Below are 19,934 nucleotides of genomic sequence, written 5' to 3'. Positions count from 1 at the left end.
GGAAGGTGCAGGTTAGGGGAGAGAAGGGCTGGCATCGCGGGACATGGGCAAGCTCACAAGGAGATGCTGTTCGCCACTGCAGGGTCTAGGCAGGTGTAGGGCAACAATAGGCCCCGGTTCGTTCCCTAATGTCCTGTGGGATTTGGGCCAGGTGGCTCTGGAAGGCAGTGATGCTCCGCTGAGGGGCTTCCTCAGTGAAGTGCTCATTAGGGTAGGTCCCTAGGTGCTGCTGGGGATGGCAAAGAGAAGGCTGGGACCTCTACTCCACTGCGCCGTGACCCCATCTTTCAACCCAAAGCGATTCTGGTCGATCTTAAGTCCCCCTGCCTAGGCACCCAAACCACAGAGGACCCCAGTCCACCAGAAAATTCTCTCAATGAGACGCAGACCACCACTGGAGCCCCCACCCACCTAGGAACCTAGACCACCCAAGACATGTCCTACTTGAAACATAAACCACTTAGCCACCTAGGTAAAAGCCCACCCTAAGCCCAACCTATGCCAAACCCAGACCCATCTGAGTTCCACCTACTAGGAACCCACATTACCCCAATCCACACCCTAGAAACCTACATTACTCAGGGCCCTGCCCACAGAGGGATCCAGCATGCTAAATGCCCCTCCAAGTAACCCACTGTTTCCAGGACTCCTTCCTCACCCCACTCACTCTCCTGGACCCTGAGACTCCCTCCCATCCCCACTCTGGGCCTTGCTTACAGTATCCTTAGTTTCATTAGTGATACCCCAGACGAGCATGGCAAGTGGTTTTGATCTCAGGAAGTGAGACCACCAGGTCCGTCTGGCCTTTGGCAGTGGGTGGGGGGAGTCGCATGGTGGTAGGAATATTGGGCATCTAGGCACTGAATTCAGACTGACTCCTCACGCTCAGTAAGCACAGGACTGCCAATGCTCCTGCTAGGTTCACTCCTCCAAGGCCTGGCACTGGCTCACTGGCCACTGTCGATAGCAGCATGGGACCCCTAAATGAGAGTAGGGTGGAGAGCATGGTGCTGAAACCCAAGGGGCTGCTGCCTTGGGGAAGTGGGGTCTAGAGGATGGAAGACTGGGATGGACACCTTACCTGAGCTCACGCAGCTTAGAAAACACTTCTGGAAGATCTTCCTGACCCAGGCCTGCAGCTTTGAGTCCCTGCTCACTGCATTGTTATTTAAGTAGTAGATGCCAACAATATCAGACACAAAGCTGGGAATCCAGAAATACATGGTGACTAACTGTTGGGAGGCTATGCAGCCCATGAGTGCAAGTGAGAAAAGCTGCTAAGACCAGATGCCCCAAAAGGAGGAAACTGAGGCCAGAGAAGGAAAACGGCCAGCCACACATTGTATAAACCATTGAGCTGAGCTTCAAACCCGGAGGCTTCCATATTCACCAGGAGGTGCCAACGAAAGGCCTGAGAGCCAGAGATGGTTTGCAGGTGTGTTTTGATGGGCTGCCAAGGTTTTTTGTTTCTTTTTCAAATTGAATCAACAGCCAACATTTAAATATTAGAAAATGTCTAGTTTATCTTGGAAAATTCAAAGATCTGGCTATAGTCATAGCCGAGTTGCCATTGTCCCCATCAGAAAAACATGAGTCCTCCATCAGCCACAGTCCCTGCCCACTCCTCTTCCTTAGCTTTTTGCTGCTTACTTGCCTTGCAGGCTTTTATGTTTCAGCCTTTCGAGCTAGATCAAGCCACAGGGAAGGGTTAGACACCAGGCCCCTACTTGTTGAGATTGGTGCATTGGGTCCATCTCCCCCACTGGTTCCCAAAGGGCAGAGCTGGGTTTGTCTTGCTCACCATGGTATCTACTCCCAGCCATAGCAGGGCTCACGAAGGTGGGTGGATCCATTGCTAAGAAGAGTTTTGATACAGGCAGCTCCAGCTATGGGTGTTCATAGGCGGGGGTTCCCTGAGGTCTTCAAGGGCAGAAGGGGTATGAGCTAAGTTTGAAGAAGAGGCAGTGGTTGGATAAGGAGAAAGGGAGAAACGGGGTGCCTGGCTTTCCTAGGCTTAGTGTGTCCTGAGGAGGAAGAATGGGTAGAGGCAGTTTCCAGAAGGGCTGAGACGCCACGGTAAACACTGCATTTCATGTGGCAAAAAATGGAGCCATGTGAATCTCATGAGCAGTGCTGCCATAAATCCCAGTGCCTGAGGAAGTTTGTTATGCAGGTTAATGGCAGGAGATAGGAACCCACATCAAGGAGTTGGGGAAGCCAGACATTAAGAACACCTGGCCAACAGGGTGGTGGCCAGAGGTACATCCCATGGGATGTATTTAGGGGGAGAAAGATTTAGATGGAAAACTTGCAAACTTCATCTATGGGGTGAATACTAATAATAGCTAAAATCAGAGAGCATTTCCTATACACCTGAGGGTTGTTCATAGGGCTTTACATTTAATCTTAATAATAAGCTATGAGGTAGTTGCTATTATTATTCTCATTTTCAGGTGATGAAACAGACACAGAGGTTAAGTGACTTGCCCAAGGTTACACAGCTGGGAAGGAAGAAGAGGAGGCAGGAAAGGGCTTCGAGATGGTAGTGTGTTTAGGCAGAAGGTGAGAGGAGGTGGGTGAACAAGTCAACAAACATGTAGCCAACGGTGAAGCTCAGGGCCTCAGGCCCTAGAGGAGCTTCACCTCTCCATGGCCACCCAGACCTGGAGCACATCATCTCAGTAGTAGTAGTGGGCGAGGTCCTGAACCTCACAGTCAGCCAATTGGTGGGGCAGGCAGAGGGAGCAGTAGGTGACAGCCTCTAGCCCTTTGGCGATCAGCTCCAGCAGCCCACCTTTCCCAGCAATGTTGACTGTAATAAACAGAGAAGCCATTGTTGCCAGGAACAGGGGGCTCAGGCCCAAACCTCAGCCCATTCCTGGCTCCCTCTGCCAGGATCTCAGGCCTTCCAGGGCTCTGACCTAGTCGACGAGCTTTCCTGGTGCAAAGAGTCCAGTGCGGGTCTGGATATTGATGTGGAAGGTGTAGCAGAAATGAGGAATGAGCAGCTGGGGAGAACCATTGTCAGAGGTTAGATGAGGCAACCCCACATACCCCACAGATCTGATCCGTGGGAGGAGGGGTCCTTCCTACCTTGAAGATGGGGTGACACATGGGCAACTGCTACAACATGAAGAAGAAAAAAAGTCTGTCACAAAGTCGGTTAAAAGCAGATGAGAGACTATCTTGTGCACCAGGAGCTCTGAGTGGTAAACTCAGATCTCGCTTGGCCAGGAGGCAGTCCTCAGCCCTGTCACTGGATAGGAGGATGGGGCTGTCTGGGCCAGGTGTCTGAGTGAGCTGAAGTTGGGGTAACAGGAGAGCGCGGGCATCAGGCAGAAACTGACTACGGAAAGTGTGGCCCATTACCCTTTCTATGGGGCCACATCACATGGTCATCTCTCTTACTAGCTGTGTGTCCCCAGGAAAGTTAATTAACCTCTCTATGACTCAGGTTTCTCATCTGTAAATGAGATTGACGATGATGATCCCTTCTTCCTTGGGTTGTTCTGAAGATTAAATGAGGTAATGTTGGTGAAGTACTTGGAAGAGTGACTGCATGCAACAAGTGCCACATGAGTGTTTCCTATTGTGATCACTTCTAGTACAACAGGAGAGGAAACAGAGTTGCCGAGAGGTGAACTGACTTAAGGCCACCTCGCTGGCACATGTGGCAGAGCCTGCTTGAGCACTATGCTACTTAAACCAGTCAAAGCCATCCAGATTCTTAGTTGTGTGAGGCAGAGGAGGGAGGATGTGGAGACATCTCCCAGAAAGGGTTATGTTTTTAACTGTTGGGAATCATTGAACTGTCAAAGGTGCATGATTCATAGAGTTGATTTTGAAACCCATGTCAAGGTGCAATTTATTCTCTGACACTGAATATCACAACCTTTCCATCAAGATAGAAATCAAAATAGAAAACAGGAAAACTGGAAAAAACTAGGGAGGGGTGGATAGAATTAGATGAGACATGGTGTTTAGTACTCAGAATGGCAGCACTGAGAGGGGTAACCTTTCAGTCATCCTGAAGATATGATATGCCGTTGGGCCCCTGGTCCATCCAGGGCCCTGCCTTGCTGACTTGGATAGAGAGGATAGGCAGCAGGGGCCCACCCGGGTGCTGGAGTAGCAGGGTCGGTGGAAGGGGTGGGCAGCCACAAAGGGGGGCCCCTGTTAATGAAGTTGGGGCTGAGACCCAAGAAGATGGTGTTGGTCCACCAGGTACAGAGAGTCCCCCTAAGGGAGGGAGGAGGAGGAAGGCTGAGGGAAGAGAAAGCCCTGTGCTGTTCTAAGAACCCTTGGGAACGAGAGAGAGTTACTCTGCACCCACAAGTATTTCACTTAAAGGAACCTCATTCCCTGAAGCCAGTGGGGCATTCCAGCCCAGAGCCACCTTCTGGTTCCAAAGCAAGAGATGCCCACTGAGTATTAGAGGTGCTTCTGCTGTGCACAGGCCCAAGCTTCAAGGACAGATAAGTGAGCCCTGCTGGAGAACAGTGCCTTATAATATAGTAGGCACCTTTCTGGGGTTGAGCCACACCTCATCCCAGTAGCCCACATGGTGGGGAATAGCTGCTCCGGGAAACACTCAGCTGACTGACTGTAGAGCATCCTCAGTAACCATGACAACTGAGTTTCTGAGCTGTGGGGTCCTGCAAAATGCATGGAACATGGCAAAGTACCAAGAGAGAGAATTCCCCACTCAGCCCTGCCCCCTCATCCCTTGCCACTGCAGAACAATGCCTCTCCCTCTAGTGATGAGCAGGAGACACTGACACAGGAAGAAGCTGAGCTAGCTGAGAAAGGAGGATGGACAGGAGTGAGAGGAGATGAAGGGCACCAGGGCTGGGTAGGAGAAATGGGGTCTGAGGGACTGGGAGCCTGGGCATCTGGGCACCTAAAGGCACTGGGAGGAAAGGGAGGGAGGCTGGACCTCTGGGTCCCTTACTTCCAGCTTAGCCTTCAGTCTGGTTCTGGGGCCCGGCACGGAGGCCACCATGGCATCAGTGACAGGGAAGTTCTTTAGGAGGCAGTGACAGCGGCAGATCAGGACTGGGTTGAAGACATTCAGGAACTGGAAGGTGAAGAAGATGTCCTTCCACCAATGTTCAAACATAGGTGGGTGTGGGGAGGGTCACCCTGGTCCCCAGGGATCCAGGTCCCCTGCCTCTAGCACTGTCATCACTCTGAGGACCCAGATCTCCAGCTTCCCAGCCTGGTCACTTTCTGATATTCCATTTCTCATACCCTATCTGGTTCCTTAGAAAATACGGAATTGGAAGTTTGGGTTCTACCTGAGGAGTCACTGATTCCCTTAGCCCTCCTCCATTTTGGGAGTCTCAGACACTTTGTAGTGTGCACTAAGAAAGCATTTAGAATTCAGTAGAATGTGATAAATCAGAAGACTGAGGAATGCTGGATGCCAGCAGAGCCCATCCTTTTAGCCCATCGTTCCTGGCCTCTGCTCTATGGGAGTCCATCCAATTCCCTGGTAAAATTTACCAGGTCCTGAAACTTTCCATGAGACAGTCTGGATAATCTATTAAACCAGAATGTTCATTCACAAAGAGAGTTTGTGTCACTTTGGGGTGTGGTGCCAGTGCTAGGGTTTTTGAGCCAAGGTTCATTATGTATAGTGTGAACCGAAGGTCAGAATGTGCAGATGGACCCACAGTTTTCAAATCTTCATGCAAGGCACCAGGCCCCAATCCAGCAGGTGGTAATTTTGAAAGGAAAAAGTCTTTCTGCCTCAGATGTATTTTCCTAATTTGCTGAAGATATTCACCAGAAAGATATTTCCAATTGGTCAGAGCAACTCAGTGTTAGAAACAGTTTGAAGATGTAGTTATGAAGTCATTGGAGGGAGATGAACAGCTAACAGACCCCAAGGCCCTAACTTAATTTTACCAGCTTTAGGAGCTTGGCTTGCTACAGAACAGAGATCGCAGGTGTCCAGAGATGGTGGAAAAGCAGCACTTGCACCAAGAATTGTTTGTACTTGCCTTGATTAAAAAGTAGAGTTCTTAGAACTTACTTTATGGTCGTTCTTGCTGAAGCCTTGTGGGTGAGAATGGCTCTGAGAACAGTGGGCCTTCGCACATCTTGAGGGAAGATATTTGGGACGGGGCATACTCCCTGGGACGCTCAGCCCCTACCAGAAGCCAATACTGCCGGCAGCCCAGGGTGACAGAAAGTGTACCTTCTCTTCTTGGAGCAGGAATGAGTGGCAGTGCAGGAGGAGTCTTGAGATTTCCAAATGTTCCGATTCCAGCTCCCTGAGTCTCAGTCTTGCAAGACCACTAAAGACCCTCTGGCCTTGCCACAGCCTGTGCACCCTCCCTTACATCCCAAATCACATAGGTGATTTGGGGAAGATGAAGGTGCTTTGGATCTCTTCTATGCTTCTCAAAGGCAGTCGGCTGCCCAGCAGTCCCTTCACCTTCAGAGTGATATTCCTGAGGAAAGAAAGGCAGAATGGCGCAGGCTGGGACGGAAACTCCTGCAGTGAGGGAGATGTCAGGTGGGGCAGGCAGGCTCATCAGAAGAGTAGGTAGAATTTCTGGCTGACTTCTTTGGTGACTGAGTAGTGCAAGTCGGCACTGAGCTCCTCGAGGTTTTCTGCATCCGGGCAGTGGAGCATCCCCAGAAAAACTCACTCCACTTGTAAAAGGCAGAGATGGAGAGAGGAGCAAGATGCTGATGGCTGGATCTCACCTGTCAGGACTGGAAAGGGGAACAATCTCTACCCGGCGCCTGCGATCCTGCATCCCATCCAGCACTCCTCCGGGATCCTCCCCTTCCTCCAGGGCGCCGGGGAGGGCTGGGGGATCCGGAGAGGTACCCCAGGTTGCAGCTCCACCGAGGGAAGAGTGCGTTTCAGTCCGGGCTCAAAGTCCTCTCCCCGGCCCGCAGTTTAACCTCTGCTCCTTTTGCAGGAGCCCTGGCTGGCCTCCACCTCTCCCGACTTGGGTCTGCTTTTGGCTCCGGGGACACTCCTTGTCTTCTCTTCCAGATGACTCCTCCCTAGTGCCCCAGGAGTGAACTGTGGGAGCCTTCTCCTCTGCATCTCTGCCCTGTTCACTCCCAGCCCTGGAGGGAGGTGCCGGGTAAACCACTCTGAGTAGTGGACATGTCCCGCTGCCAGCTCGATCCTTTTCTCCATTTCTGTGTTTCTTGTCACCCGCCGTGTCTTCAGTGCTTTCTCAGGTGGGTGGAGGTGTGTGTTTGTGAGGGGATTCGTTCTCTATTCTCCCTGGGTAGAGAGCTAAGGTGTCTGGAAGTCCAACATGGATGGGAGGTGGTGGGGGGATTACAAGGATAGGCAGGAGACTGGAAGAGGACCAGCAAGAAGCGATTGGGGCTCTAGGCAATGTAAGAGTGGGACATGGAGCTTCTCTGTTCAGCCTCTGGCCAGCTCACCCAGCTAGAGCAAGGGTCGCCACAGCACGACTTTGGGTCCTGGATGCTCAAAACTTCATTGTCCATGAGGAAGTTCCCACTCTGGGCCAAAGGGACCACCATCCTGAAGAGTTAATTGAGTGTCTCTAGAGGTGAATGTTACCTGTAACAATCTTCTCTTTTTATGGCTGGAAGGCCAAGAACCCAAAGACTAGAAGTGTGTGTGTGTGTGTGTGTGTGTGTGTGTGTGTGTGTGTGTGTGTGAGAGAGAGAGAGAGAGAGAGAGAGAGAGAGAGAGAGAGGGAGAGAAAAATCAGAGGAACTCACGGAGCCTGGGCATCAGAGGTGGTGGAGGCTTCCCAAGGAAGTTTGGGGACTGACTGCTGTGATTTCCACTATTGCACTGCCTTGGGTTCTCCAATTTCTCCAGGAGATGATAGTTGATCCCAAAAGACATGTATTGAAACAAATATCAGTTTATTGATTGGGTAGAACTGCCCTCCAACTCACCAGTTCATCCAACCATTCATCCATCTATCCATCCATGCATACATACATCCAATTATTTATTCTTCCTTCATCATCATTAAGCATTTTTTGGTATCTTTCATGTGTCATTACAGCGCTGGGCATCAGACATATAAAATTGAACAAGACCCAGTTCCTGCCTTTAAGAAACTTGTGGTCTAGTTAGGGAGACACACAGGTAAATAGAAAAGGGCACAGAAGGATTTTAGGAATTACTTGTGTATTAATTTCTCTATTCAATACCTACTTACTGCAATTATGAACCCCGTCCTCATGAGCTTACAGTTTAGTGACAGAGGTGAGGACAGATATCATGCCTTCTGGAACATGCCTCCAAGGTAGCCTCAAGGGCAAGAGAAGAATGGAAGAGGCATACCAGTTCTTAACTGTCTGGAGGTGATATACATCACTTCCTCTCACAGTACATCAGAATTGATCAATTGGGCCCAACCTAACTGAAAGGTAGACTGGAAAATATTGGGAACACCTAAGATAATTGGTGAGCACAAATTCTTTCTGCCATAGCAACCAATGGTTTCTGCCACTTCAAGTTAAGTCAAACAGCCTCTCCTTCATGGAATTTGAATATTAAGGCAAATGATTCAAGAACAACAAGAACTGTATGATTTCATTCACATGTGAGATATAAAACAGAAAGCAACAAGCAAACAAACAAAGACTCAGGCTCAGACTACAGTATAGTGGTTACCAGAGGGGAAGGAGTTTGGGAGGAGATACAAGAGGGTAGAGGTGGTCAAATACATGGTGACAGAAGGAGACTTGACTTTGGGTGATGCGCACACAATGCAATACACAGATGATGTATTGTAGAATTGTACACTGGAAACTTATACAACCTTATTAACCAATGTCACTCCAATAACTTTAATAAAATTAAAAAATAATAATTCAAGGACAAAAATGGTAGGAGCTTCATCATTCCAATGGCAGTGCCTGAAAGGAATGCCCATTGGTTCCTATGCCCAGAGCTTTCCAGGTCCCAGTCCTTCCTGAGGACTTTGTTTAACTCTTTCTTTGATTCCTCAAAGCACTCAGTTTCTTTTTTATGCATTCTTTTATTGCTTGAATTAGCAGACATTGTTTTCTGTTGCTTGAAACCAAATAAATTTAACAGCTACATATTTCTAAACATTTTTGGAACACTGAACCTCAATAAAAAATGAGCAGTTCAAGTGCTGCATACTGATCAACACTGTACTTTCTGAAGCATTGTTCTATTTATTTCAATGGTCATGTTTATGCAATCATTTGAATATGTATTTTGCATTTTGTCCACATTCTTACATAAAAATAAGTGAAACTGAAAACCCAAAGTACTGACACCTGCAATATGAGACAGAAATCATTAGGTGAATTCAGAGGGACACGTTTTTAGATTTTTGGCCTTAATAGATGCCCACAGAATTGAAAAAAAGAAACAAAAAGGAATGTATGTGGAATGCTGTAATTTCATCATTAAGGATAAAATCGAGAATGCAACATATGGTTAGTGATATCATAATATTCTAACTCCCTGGAAATAAAAACTTCTTATAATATGTGAGCCTTTTGTCCAACTTTGTGGCAAGTTTTTAAGAAAGTATATGTGGGCACTACCTACATGCCCTGAGCATCATGTCCTCCTCCTTCTGCCCTGCTTCCAGTAACTCTTTCTCAGTGGGTTGTTCATTTTAAAGCTAGAACCATTGTTCACGATCAACCTCTTCCGCAGTTTTTGGGCTGGCAGCTTCTTGTGTTGCTGAGCAGCCTATGAGAGGGCTGCACTGTATCAGGTGACCATTAGGTCCAATGAGCTGTGGTCAGTGAGATTAGGGGCAAGATTATGTGTTTCCCATCCCCCCCTTTGGTAATATAATATAAAAATGTGAAGCAAAGCAAAGTCACAAAACCTTTCAAGGGGGCTGTAGGTGTGTAGGCACATTGAGGTCTGAAGTCTTTAAAAGGCATGGGGTGCTGTCCTGTGAGATTCTGTTCTCTGTGTTTCCATTTTGTTGTGTGTCAGGGTGTGTTACAAGGGGACCTGGCTGTCTTAGGAGAGGCATATGGGAGCCCATTTTTCTGGGTGGCAGTTAGCCTACAGCGATGTGGTCAAAATGTTATCACTCAGGGTCCTGCTCTCCAGGGGATTTAGGTGGAGACACTGCTCTCGATGAGGGGAGGGTCCAAGTAGGTGTAGGGCAATGGTAGGCTGCTGGGCTTCCTTGACAAAGTACCCATCTGGGTAAGTGCCAACCACAAGGTTGGGTGAAGGGGCTGCTGTCACCCGCCTTAGCCCTCTACCCAGAGGAACCTGAAGCAGCCCTGTCTGAGCCTTATTGATGCCCCCTCCCCAAAACAGTGATGATTACTGCAGGCAGCTCATGGGAAATGAAAACTGAAGTCAGAGTTTTAAAGGGTGGCCAGCCACCTGGAGCATGATCACACTTTGCCTTTGCAGCTAAGGGTGACTCTGTATCATCTCATTGGGCCATTTGACCCTCCTTGTGAGATATCCAAGGCTTGTGTGTCCAAGGTTTAGGGGACCTCACCTCTTGATGGAAGAGTCTGGACTGGAAACGATACCCCTTCCCTTACTCCAGAGCTGGCCTGGCTCCCAGCTCCATGGTCACTCCCTCTCCAGGCTCTTTATTCAGTAATCAGAGGGTAATGATGATATCACATATGGCATTGACAGGTGGGAGGGTGGCTATGAAACCCTCCAGGCTTGTCTGGCTTTTGAAAGTGGATAGTGGCAGCTGCATGGTGGGTGGCAGGTTGGGCATCCAGGCACCAAAGTCAAATTGAAAGCCGCGAGGCCAGAGTGAGGCCTAGGAGCCAGGCCCCTTTCATACCACCACCCCTGGCACTGACCCTTCTCACCTGCCCTGTACTGATACCAGAGTGCTTGGCTGAATATCACCATGGTGATACAGTGCACCAAGGCTTCTCGAGTCTCCAGGGAGGAGGGCATACTTGCAGGGAAAGCTGGCCTGGGGTTGGGACTACCAGAGTTCTGAGGACCGTGCTGCGGAGGCCTAAGGGTGAGGCTGAGGTGCCTGTACCTGTACTCTCCAGGCCTAGGAAGCCCTCAGAGAGGATCTCCCACACCCAGGCCTAGAGTTTGCTGTCATCATGGATGGACACGTCACTAGGGTAATAGATGCTGGTTATTTTGGAGACAAAGCTTCAAAGTGCACCCAGTTTCTGTTCAGTCTCAGAACTTCAAATCGACCCTCTTTGAAGAGCACCCTGCCCAGTGTTGTTAATGTTCAGCCCTCTTCGTTGAGAGTCTCCCTGGGCCCTCTCTCTCCTTTCCAGTCTTCCTGCCTCCCCACAAGTCCCCAGTTCTTTGGGGATGGCCCCCTCACCACTCCACCTTATCCCAGATCTGCATTCCTGTAGTAGTAGCCTGAGATGTCTTCGACAATTCAGTTCCTGATATCCTTGGGCAGACACTGAATAGACTATTTCAGCTGTTCTATGTTCCTCTGTATCAGCTTGGAAAAGCCCCCAATGCCAAAGACTGTGGACTAGGAGATAGGGCTCCTGGGTACCAGAGCCCCTACCCCAGAAGCGGGAGGTAGTACTGGTGGGGGAGACAGATCCACTCCCAACCCAGAACCCCATATTCTTCAAAATGAAGGACTTGCCACTCCATCTTCCCTAAAGTAGCTCTTACCCTGTCCACTCCCTAGCCAGAGGTGATGAGCAGTTTGCAGGCAAGCACGTTGATATGCAGGATGCACCATGTGTGTGGGATTAGCAGCTATAAAGGCTGGAAAGGACAAGCTAGGGGAGGCTTGTGTGTATCTGGCCTCAGAGCAACCCCTAGAGAGGCACCCGATCATGTAAATCACTCATGAAAAGAGATGACAGGGACAAAAGAGGTAGACCAGGACAGAAAACAGGGCTCCAGGCCCAGTGACAGAGCCTTGGCTCCACCAGCATCTTGTTCTGTGATCTTAGGCCTGAGCCTTCCTTTCTCTGGGCATCAGATCATTGAGAAAATGGTGGGGGCAGGAGGGGGGCTGCTGATTTAAATCAACACCAGGGGCCTTCTAGCTTTGGGACCCTGTGATTTCTTAATCCCTAGGCAGGCAAAGCATTATGACAATCAGAACCTGAGGGTCTGGCAATGTGGAACTGACCCTGGAGCCTACCTCTGAGTGCCAGGCCTTGGAAGCTGCAGATGGTCATTAAAAATCAGCCTGGGTTAAAAAGGGCAGAGTAGGGCCTGCAGTTGGGACCCAGGCTAGCTAAGCAAGAATCAGAGCTGAGCAGCCATGGACTCGCTGTGGGGGAAACCCTGACCTTCACAGAGAAGATGCCTCAGGTACCTGGGGGAAATGACTCTGGACTATTTGAAGTTTAGCAGAGCCCAAGTACCTACAAAGCTTACCTTCAAGACATGAGTCCTTCTCAGGGCTCCCCTAACCCTGCAGAACACCTGTTGGTCCCTCGAAGCCATGTTCGCTCCCTGGCATCTGCCAGCCCCAAGTTTCTCCTTTCTTAGAAGCTGGGCTTCTGTGATGGCTGTTGGCTGTTGGTCTGATCTTCCATAAGATGGGAACCTCTTTGGGGAACAACCTGCTTTCACAGGTGGCCCCCTCTCATGCCCAGTCCCTGTTCACCTCACCTCAACTCAGGGCCTGCTAGAAAGCAGGCTTCTAGGGGAATTGTGCATGGAGATGCAGGGGAAGCAGGATGGGGGCTCTGCACCCCAGCCTGGAAGGATAGGGCCATATATGGACAGGCTGCTTAGAAGAGGCGCTGCCAGAGGCAGACCAAGGCTCAAGGACCTGAAAGCTAAGGGCATAGTCTAGGCCATCTTGCTGACCCACTGACCTTGAAGAATAAGTGGCAGTGGGGCAGCTGGTGCAGCATAGCCATGGAAAAGACCTCAGGCAGCAGATAGTCACGCAACAGGTGTGTGAGTGCCTCATGGACAGAGAACTCTGCATTGCACACCCATATCTTGGCCAGCAGCCAATCCCACTTCTCGTCAGTGGGCAAGAAGATGGGGCTGTTGGGCCCGGGGGTCTGGCTTAGCCGTAGGAGAGGACAGTAGGGAAAGAGGCGTCCATGAGTGTCTGCCAACCACTCAGTTGGACTCTTCCCCACTCCTGCTATGCCTCACCCCCTGCCCAGCTGCTGACCTGGATGGCAAGGGGCAGCAGGGATCCACACATCCTGGGCATGGTATAGCAGGATCATTGGGTCTGCAGAGAATGGAGGCTTTCCATTAATGACATTGGTATGGATACCAGAGAGGATGCTATGATCCACCAGGAACAGAGAGCCCCTCTGAGAATGTGAGAAAAGGAGCCGTGGCTGCCATTCGGCTTTCTAAAAGATGGGATGGGGAGTATTCAGGGCCAGGAGAGGAGTATGCATGGGAAAGGGCACACAGCATATAATTGGTCCTCAGCAAATGTTAATACTATCCTTTCTAGCAGGGGATGGGCCTAAAAGTACTGCGATGGGGGTGTGCAGAGCCTGGACCCCTGAACCCTTCACCTTCAGCTCAGTCTGCAAGACTGGTCCTGAGGCCCAGCTTGGAGGCCACCATGGTATCAGTGACAGTGATGGATCAGCATGGGGTTGAGGCCATTCAGGAACTGGGAGGCAAAAAAGTATCCTCCTACCAGTGCTCAAAAATGTACTCTGCAGGAGAGTAAGGGAGATGGGGACAGGGTCATCCCAGTCCCCAGGTCTCCCCCTGAATTTCACAGCAGAGTTGCTTCTGGGTTCATCCTAGGACCATTCTCTTCTCAGGGTGACCTCCTCTCACCCCTGGGCTTCAGAACCACTGTCCTTGAACATTTGTTTACATTCTGACCAACAGCCCCAGATGATCTGAGCTGGCAGAGTCTTCTGAAAGTTGTCATCTAATCCTTCAAGATATAGTTGAAGAAATCAGAGCTCTGATTGGGAAAGGAAATTACTTGATATTTAAAAATGTCAGTTGGATCATCTGAACCCCTGAATGATTAGCTCTTGCTTATCTTTATTTTCCTTCCTTCCTTCCTTCCTTCCTTCCTTCCTTCCTTCCTTCCTTCCTTCCTTCCTTCCTTCCTTTCTTCCTTCCTTCCTTCCTTCCTTCTTCCCCTTTTTCTTTCTTTTAAATTCTAAAATATTGATCAAAGCTATAGATACACATGATTTAAAGAGACAAATAGTTCTATAAATTTTTCATCACCAACAGCTATTCCCTGCACCATTCCTGATGTTTCCTCCTCATCGAAGACAATAACTTTTATCTATTTTAGTTGATAATCTTGGTATTTACTGCTGAAGAGGAATTTTCACTCAAAAGGCTAACCTTATAATCAGCTCTTTGTTCTACTTCTGTAGATATGCTTGCCACACAGGCCCTGGGGCAGGGTGACCTTGAAATTGACTATAGACACATCCTGCCTTCTGCTTGTTTTGTTTAAACAACAAATGTAACTGCCTGCAACACATAGCAACTCCTGTGCTTTGTAACCATCTGAGGACAAATTAACCAATCAGCCCATGCCAACTAAGCCCTATAAAAGCAAATTTGCACCTGAGCTCAGAGCCCAGATCTTCAGAGTGCTAGCTCCTCTGGGACTGCCGATGTAATAAACCTGAGTTCTCCAACTCTCTGAGTTGTATTTGGTTTCTCGCTGGTCTGATTTTTCTGCAACACTGCCACATCTCAAAATAGCATGCATGTATCATCTGTTTATTGATATTTCAGTTTTAGGCAGATACTGACTTCCTACTCTGGAAGACAGAATTGCATTAATTCTCTTTTCTAGCTTTGCTCCTGTTACACTTGGCAAACCTTTCACATCTCCTATCCTTCTACTCAAGACTTTTTTTCATTAAGACTTTAGGCAAACCAGTACTCAGTGTTTGCGTGATTTTACGTACATGCTATTCCTAGGGGAACTTTAGAGTATACTGTAGTTATTTTTCCTTCCCTACAAAACCTTTTACTGTCTCTCTAGGTAATATTTACTTATTTATTATTATGATTTGTCTAGTTTTCTATATATTTTTATAAATTTAACCCAGAACTTCACCACTTGTCTAGATCCCTTCTCAGCATTTCAGACACATGGAATACTCCCAGGCTATCTCCAGTCTTCACTGCTCTCCCTCTAGCCTGCTACTTAGCTGTCATCTGGGCTCTTGCTTCCTCATTATCCTGGAGGTTCCTTTTCCCTCACTTCTGTGCTACAGCTCCTATGTCCTATACCCCATATTTTCTTCTTTCTTGGCTTATTTCCTCATTTTTGTGGTGCATGTCCCTCAAAAGCTACTCCAGAAAGGGTACATGGGAAGGAGAAGTTTTTAAGAGTCTGCATGTCTGGAAATGCCTATCATCTATCTACACACTTGAATGAAAGTTCGGAAATAATTTTTGTTTCAAATTTTGAATGCACTACTTCACTAGAAGTAGTGTTGCTATAAAGAAGCGTAAAGCCATTTGAATTCCTGATTGTTTCCACAGGACCTTATATTCACCCAGTTTTTAGAATCTGTAACTTCACAATTATGCACCATGGTAAAATTTCTTTTTATTAACTTACAGTGCTCTCAGGAGGCCCTTTCAGTCTTGAAACTCTTTTCCTTCACTATTGGATTGTTTCATGATTGTTCCCTTCTCTTTACTTTAACTATTGTCCCTTTTTTGAAATCCTATGATTTAGATATTGGATCTCCTGAACTGGTTCTCCATTTTCTTCTATTTTCTTTACTATTTTCCATCACTTTGCCTTTTGTTTTGTTTTCTAGTAGTTTTCTTTGACTTTCTCTTATAATCTTTTTATTGAATTTTTTATTTCTCCTATCATATTTTTAGTTTCAAGAGATTTTTTCTGTGTATATTTTTAAAAAGTGTTCTGTTCATATTTCAAGGGTATAATATTTTCTCATACTTCTCTGAGGGTTTTTTGTTTGTTTGTTTTTTAATTTTTATCTCAGGTTATTAATGACAAAGTATTTTGGATTTTTGTTTCTGATATTTATGGTATAGGCTGGTTTTGGTTATCTTTTGCACAGTAAACCACCCCAAATCAGAGTAACACAAAGAATCACTTATTTTTTAAATAATTTTGCAACTTGGGTAGTGCTCCATGTAATGACCAAAATGGGTTCAAGCTATATTCACCTGGGAGGTAGGCTGGGACTAGAACATTTATACTGGTTCCACTCACATGTCTGGAATGGCTGGCGTCGGCTGGGCCTTTCTCTATCCACATGGTCTCTCATCATTCACTAATCCTACCTTGGCTTCACTACATGGTGCCTGGATCTCAAGAAGTCCAAAGCTATAATCGCCAGGCCTCTTAAGGCCTAGGCTAAGAGCTGGCATCAACATCAATTCTGATGCATTCCATTGGTCAAAGCAAGTCACAGGCCAGCCCAGGGTCAGTGTGGAAGGGAAAATGAACCCTTGATAAAAAGAAGAGGAAAGAAGTTGTGGACACGTTTAATCTACCACAACACCATTAAAAAAAAAAAATCCCTTTAATGCCATTTTAATAGGGCTTGGGGAGGAGGCAAAATCAATCTTTGTGTTAAATCTGGTTTTATCCAGAATAACTTAGAAGATCAACCTGTTGCTTTTCTCCATCTCTAATTTCCCACTGGTTTCATTTATAGCCCTCCATTCTATTACCTTTCATTGTTTTCTGTGTACTTCTGCTGAAGAAGGGTGTACTTTGAAGGAGCAATTTTGTGGGGAGTCATAAGAAGATAGAGCTATAGCAAAAAGAGGTGGGCCTTTGTAAAATATTTGTGTTCATTTTTGTTTTATTTTTTGTTCTCGTTTTTGTTTAAAATTTTTTTTTGCTTATTTGTCTGTTTTCATTTGTTCTTATTTGATTTTTATTGTTTGTTCTAGGTTTTTTTTTTTAATTTGAAAAATTATAAAAAAAAAAAAGTAGTGACCAGAAGGTAAGGGAGAGGAAATAATAAGGGTGATATATTCTTTTGATAAATTTTTCTGGGAAGAGGAGCAGAGAAATGGGGGCAATAACAGGGAGTATGGGATCAAAGGAGAGTTTCTTCCAAGACAAGCAATTCTTCTTACAATGCTGACTTCACTTTAGAATTTCTAGGGACATTTGAAAAAGCAATGCCCAGGTCTCTCCTCAGAGTCTGGGTATTGGGCCCAGGTAATTGGTACATTTTAAAGCCTCCTAAGTGATTCTAATGTGCAGCCACTGTTGGGACCCACTACCCCTAAAGCATGTTTATGTTGTTGGGGATGAGGGAGGGAAACTGATGCAGGAGAGACAAGTGCTAATCTCAAGTAAAATCCTGAGAAAGTGAAAGGGGTAGGACCCAGGGCCCAAGTGGGGACACTGGCCTCTCATGGGTGCAACAAGTAGGACCATAATTCTAACTCAAGTTTTTTTTAGCAATATACTTGGCTATTGCAACTGAAGTATCTAGGGATAGAGTGTGTGATAGACACAACGAATTACCTATCCAATATTTGTTCTCCCTTCTCCTTTTTTCATAGAACCTAAGTTTGTTCAGGGCAGGAAGATGGTCAGCCTTTGGTGCTAAATCCACACCACAACAATCAGGAGAAGAGAGGGAGTTTTTGTTTTGTTTTGCTTTGCTTTGTTTTCAGGTAGCACCTGTTGTCGAAGCCAAATATGACAATTTTATTCTCTGCCTCCTCAGCCTTGTGATTGCAATGTGGCTGCTCCAGATATGACTAAAACCTACTGTCTGTCCATTTCTTCTCTCTGCCTTCTGCAGAGTTGGCTTCATCCCTGGGATCCATGCGGTACTGCTATTCCAGACCTCACATCCTAACACCACACCAACCAGAAGAAGAGAGGGAGTTTTATTTTGTTTTGTTTGTTTTGTTTTCAGGTAGCATCTGTGAAAGAGAGCTGATGCTTCTCTTTCCCCAAACCCTGGCAAATGTCTTCCCATTTCTTCCTCGTTCATTGCTCTAGATGGATTACACTGCAATCCCTAACCAACCAATGTGGCCCGTGGATAGGACACAGTGGGTGACTTAAGCCAACCAAGGTATATCCCTGGAGTTGGAGATGGGGTCATTTCCACTCCAATGACACAGTTGACAATGGGAATGGATGGTTTCCTGAGGGAAACATGAGGGGCTGGTACTGGAAGGAGGGGAAATGAAGACTAGGCTGCAAAGCACAGCAGAGCAGGGACACGCCTTCCATTGTAAAAGACGGGGGTTAGGGCTGATGGGTGCAGTCACAGAAGGGTCCATTGTCTGGGTAGAAGATAATGTGGGAGCTCCTTCATGGTTATTTCGCTTTGTCACTGAGATATGAATAAAGTCATCAGTGAAAAGGGATATGGGAATTCTTCTGTGTTAGGTCCTGCACTGGATGCTGGGGACGAAAGGATAAACAGAACAAAGTCTTTACTCTCCAGCAGTTCCTGATTTTATGGGAAAACCCCGGGACCCAAGGGAGCCTAAAGAAGGGTATATGGATGGCAGTGCCTGTGCCCCTTATTCTGGTGATAACATCCACATTTTCATGTAGGGAATAATCCCTTCCCCATTGTCAGCCGACATGGATACAGTGGAGCTGACTTTACCTTCTGGCTCCAGAGGCAGGCATATGGTCCAGTTCTGCCCAAACAGATTTGGGCAGTGCTTGGGAACTGATTCAGTAAAGAATAGGTCGTCTTGTCCAGGCCAGTAAGAATCAGCCCTGGGATAAGGAATGTAGTCAGCAGAAATATAATGGCTATGTGTAGAGCCAGAGGGGCATTTAGGTTGCTTCCATATCTTGGCTATTGTGAACAACACTGCTGTGAACATAGGGGTGCATATATCTTTATGCATTAGTGTTTTGGTTTTCTTTGAATAAATACCTAGAAGTGCAATTGCTGGGTTAAAAGGTATATCCATTTTTAACTTTTTGAGGAACCTCCAGACTGTTTTCCATAGTGGCTGTACCAATTTGCAATCCCACCAACAGTGTATTAGGGTCCCCTTACCCCACATGCTTGCGAACACTTATTTTTTGATTTACTGACGATAGCCATTCTGACAGGTGTGAGGTGATATCTCGTTATGGTTTTAATTTGCATTTTTCTGAAGACTGGTGACCTTGAGCATCTTTTCATATATCTATTTGCTGGCCATTTTTGTAACCATTTTGGGGTAGCATGCTTGAAAATGAAGACAATACAGAGGAAACCATAGCTGAGTAATAGGGATCCCTCATATGTCACCTGGATACAGGTGCCTGCAGTGAAATGTAATACACATGGCCTTTTTGGTTACATAAACCAAAAGGTTTTTTAAAAAAGAAAATTGAATTCTTAGTAGAAGAATCCTGATTAGTACAGTGATCCATCTCAGACATGGGAGTGGAACATATCAGAGGAAGCTTCCTTCAGGTAAGAATGCTCATACTGAGTTTTGTAGGGTTAGCAAGAGTTAGTCAGATGGAGGTGACGTAAGTGCTCTGTAAATCCCACTTGCCACCATACCTGTGGATTTGATTTGTGAACTGAGAACATCAGATTCCTCTCTCTCTTCTGTCTCACTCATCCTCACATCTTCCACTTCTTGCTTCCCTGTCATACATCCCACTAAATAGATCCCTTAGGCAAAATCGATCTTGTCAGGTATTTATTCAGCAAGTATATCTTAGGAGGCTACTCCAGGTAATGTACTAAACTGGGCATCACATGGGAAGGGAAGGATGAGTGACAAGGTTAGAGAGCAGACATGGCAAGCATTCAGCCCTTTTCCATTCCACACCCACAGCAGACATTATTAACTCATTAGTTATTAACTCATTATTAATAATGAGTTAATAATGTGTTTTTAATTATATATTATTAATAATGAATTAATAATGTGTTTTTCTTCTTGAGCCCAGATGTGGCCTCAAAATCTTTGTCATCATAGCACCCCGGACAGGCACAACCAATGGATTGGAATTGGCGTTTAAGATGAAACCTACTGTGATCCTCGGGGTAAGCTGTGGCCTAGGGCAATGTGGATCCAAAATAGA

At 46.8% G+C, this 19,934-nt stretch overlaps 1 pseudogene; it reads right to left on the bottom strand.

Annotated features, from left to right (window-relative positions):
- Positions 1-53: 53 nt before the first annotated feature.
- Positions 54-18,913, bottom strand: LOC120589771 (polyunsaturated fatty acid lipoxygenase ALOX15B-like; annotated as a pseudogene).
- Positions 18,914-19,934: the final 1,021 nt, after the last annotated feature.

The sequence above is a fragment of the Pteropus medius genome, unplaced genomic scaffold (assembly GCF_902729225.1).
Source record: "Pteropus medius unplaced genomic scaffold, Ma_sr-lr_union100, whole genome shotgun sequence".
Lineage (NCBI taxonomy): Eukaryota > Metazoa > Chordata > Mammalia > Chiroptera > Pteropodidae > Pteropus > Pteropus medius.
This window is presented reverse-complemented; position numbering and strand designations above follow the sequence as displayed.